This window comes from Rattus norvegicus, chromosome 14 (assembly GCF_036323735.1).
Source record: "Rattus norvegicus strain BN/NHsdMcwi chromosome 14, GRCr8, whole genome shotgun sequence".
NCBI classification, from domain to species: Eukaryota; Metazoa; Chordata; class Mammalia; order Rodentia; family Muridae; genus Rattus; species Rattus norvegicus.
Window position 1 is genome coordinate 28,446,294 of NC_086032.1, and position 3,762 is coordinate 28,450,055.

The window sequence follows — 3,762 nt, forward strand, 5'->3', positions numbered from 1 at the left end:
AAGTTATTCTATTTAATTTTAGCTATATTATTTGTGCGGTTTTTTATTAAATCTTGGGAAAGTAATCACTTGGCTATAGTATTTACAAAATAGTAATGGATGTTCTTTTAGCTTAATCTTTTCTAGTTTGAATATATATTGTAAGTCCAAATCAATTCCTTAACTTATAATTGTACAAATATCCTTTAATTGTGGAGCTGGTTTTATTTACACGCATACATCCTCATATTATTGACCAATCGGCTCATATTTATTCAATCTATGTTTTCCTAGTGAATGAATTTTGATGTTTTGAGAGATATTTATTTTATTATCAGAAGATACAATTACCTAGAATAATTATTACAAGGTTATAGGATTTTTCCTTTTATATTGTTGAAGATAAACTTATTAGTGTTACTCATTTTATAAATGTTCCTACAATTTTTAAATAACTCAAGAAATAGTTGTAATGAGGACCTTTATATAGTACAACCAGGTTAAGTAGCAGGATCTTTAGTAAACACACAACACACATTTTTGTTTCAAGATGATGATAAAAATATTTGGAAATGAACTAAAAGATGCCCCACACACATCAGCTACATTTCATAGTGTGGAATGCATTATGCACCCTGCCAGAGTAGAAAAGGCATAAACAGCCTTAGCTCTACAAACTACAAAAATAGCCTTACAGGAGGGACGTGTGTACCCACTTGTGATTAAATTTGAGGCCCAGTTCAAAGAACATAATCCATGACTGGCACAATAAATCTGTTTAAAACCCATGGCAGGGAAAGGTCCTTCAGGGAATGTTTGCTAGGCAATGTTTCTAATGCTTTGTCTTAATTTGGCTTCAAAAATTCATATGGAATCTGTGTCCAGACAATGAGGGTCCTTGTTCACAATCGTTTTGATTGATCAATAAAGATTCAGTGTTCGGAATCTTTTAAGCACATATATTTAAAAATATTCTCAGCCTTAATTTAAAAAGAATTTAGTGAATTCTGCGAATGTAAAAAAAAAATCATGGCTCCATAATATACTAAGAATAAGTGAATGTTGACTTAATTAAGTCTAAACAAGAATTTCATTCTGTCCTTCCCAATGTGTAGGAGTTGTTGTGGATGAAGGGGCTGGAAGAATTTAGGAACCCAAAGACATTGAGAAGGAAATGCTAGCTCCTTGCAATACCGTGTGCTATTGCAGTAATTATCACTCATTAGATATGGATGCCTTACCTGGGTCTGTACAAGGAAATGTCTGCCAGGAGAGAGGAATAGATGGTTTTCAGGGCACCCTTCTTGTCAATGTGAAGTACTTCCTATATATCCATTCATGAAAAGGGGAAGTTATGGCTTACATACAAAAGGTATGCAACCACTGGTCATTTCACCAGATTCCTGTGAATAATTCCAACATTCCCATCCAATGGTCTTGGAGGTGATCCTAATTAAATTAGTTTGGGCATAAAAGAAAACAAAAAGTAATGTCTGGGAAGAGACTGCTAATGAGCAGATAGAATTATAGGTACAATTATAAGAACATAGAGAGAATAGCAAGAATATCACATATAAGTCTATAAAACTATCAAAAACACCTTAATTAATAAAAAGACCTTTTCATTTTTCCTTACTAATTTATTAATGTATTCTTCTTTCACATATTACATCTAAACCATAAAGACCATAATTTCCCCTTTCATGTTCCCCCCCGTCTAATTTCTTTATCAGGGCACAAAGTGCTATGAAATTTTTCTTAGTATATCTTTGTGTGTATACGTGTGCATGTGCGCACATGCGTGTGTGTGTGTGTGTGTGTGTGTGTGTGTGTGTGTGTGTGTAAAATATGGGATACTTTGCAAATTCAAGTGTCATCCCCGTACAGGAGCCATACTAATCTTCTATGTATTGTATAAAGTTTAGAATATATGCGGTTGAATGAAGCATGCCTTTGCTTTCAATTGTAATAATGCTCTACTTTATTCTTCTGAACATATTTATTTGTTTCTTTTCTTTTTTATTGGATATTTTTATATTTACATTTCAAATGTTATTCCCTTTCCTGGTTTCCTGGACATAAGTCCCCTAGCCTATCCCCTTCCCCTTCTTCTATAAGGGTGTTCACCTCCCCTTTCCCCACTTATACCCCACAGACATACCTCTACAATGGGGTTCCAACCTTGGTAGGACCAAGGGCTTCTCCTTCCATTGGTGCCAACAAGGTCATCCTCTGCAACATATGCAGCTGGAGCCATGGAATAGACTTTGGGTAGTGGTTTAGTAACCAGGAGTTCTGGTTGGTTGGCATCGTTGTTCTTATGGGGTTCCAAGCCCATTCAGCTCTTTCAATCCTTTCTCTAAATCTTCCAATGGGCATCCTTTTCTAAGTTCAGTGGTTTGCTCCTTACATTCACCTCTGTATTTGACATGCTCTGGCTGCGTCTCTCAGGAGACATCTATATCCGGTTCCTGTCAGAATGCACTTTTTAGCTTCAGCAGTCTAATCTAGTTTTGGTGGCTGTAAATATATATATCACATGCAGGGCAGGATCTAAATGGTCATTCCTTCATTCTCTGCACCAAACTTTGCCTCCTCTTATGAATATTTTGTTCCCCCTTTTAAGAAGGATTGAAGTATCGCAATTTGGTCATCCTTCTTCTTGAGCTTCATGTGGTCTGTGGATTTCATCTTGGGTAATTTGAGCTTTTTGGCTAATATTCGCTTATCGGTGAGTGAATACCATGTGTGTTTTCCTGTGATTGGGTTACCTCACTCAGCATGATATTTTCTAGTTACATCCATTTCCCTATGAATTTCATGAAGTCATTGTTTTTAATAGCTGAGTAATACTCCATTGTGTAGATGTACCAAATTTTGTGTATCCATTCCTCTGTTGATGGGCATCTGGGATCTTTCCAGCTTCTGGCTATTATAAATAAGGCTGCTATTATAAATAAATGTGAACATAGTGGAGCATGTGTCTTTTTTGTATGTTAGAACATCTTTTGGGAATATATGCCCAGGAGAGGTAAAACTGGGTTCTCAGGTAGTGGAATGTCCAATTTTCTGAGGAACCTCCAGATTGATTTCCAGAATGGTTATAACAGTTTTCCATCCCACCAAAAATGGAGGAGTGTTCCTCTTTCTCTACATCCTGGTGAGCACCTGTTGTCACCTGTGTTTTTGATCTTAGCCATTATGACTGGTGTGAGGTGGAATTTCCACATTGTTTTGATTTGCGTTTCTCTAATGACTAAATTTATTCTTTATTTCTTTAGGTACTTCTCAGGCATTTGATATTCCACAGCTGAGAATTCTTTGTTTAGCTCTGTAGCCCATTTTTAATAGGGTTATTTGGCTCTCTGGAGTCTAACTTCTTGAGTTCTTTTTATATTTCCAATATTATCCCTCTATCAGATGTAGTGTTGGTAAAGATCTTTTGCCAATCTGTTGGTTGCCATTTTATCCTAATGACAGTGTCCTTTGCCTTACAGAAGATTTGTAGTTTTATGAGGTCCCATTTGTCAATCCTTATTCTTAGAGGATAAGCCAATGTTTTGTTAAGGAAATTTTCGCCAGTGCACATGTGTTTTAGACTCTTCCCAACTTTTTCCTCTATTAGTTTGAGTTTATCTGGTTTGGTGTGGAGGTCTTGATCCACTTAGACTTAAGCTTTGTACTGGGTGATAATGGATCAATTGGCATTCGTCTACACGGAGACCTCCAGTTGAACCAGCACCATTTATTGAAAATGCTATCTTTTTTTCTTTGGATGGTTTT

At 36.2% G+C, this 3,762-nt stretch overlaps 1 non-coding gene across 1 annotated transcript; it reads right to left on the bottom strand.

Moving 5' to 3' along the window:
* Nucleotides 1-1,821: 1,821 nt before the first annotated feature.
* On the bottom strand, nt 1,822-1,928 carry LOC120096755 (U6 spliceosomal RNA). The gene has a single exon (XR_005493596.1). It is a non-coding gene; the product is annotated as a U6 spliceosomal RNA (small nuclear RNA).
* Between the last annotated feature and the right edge of the window lie 1,834 nt (nt 1,929-3,762).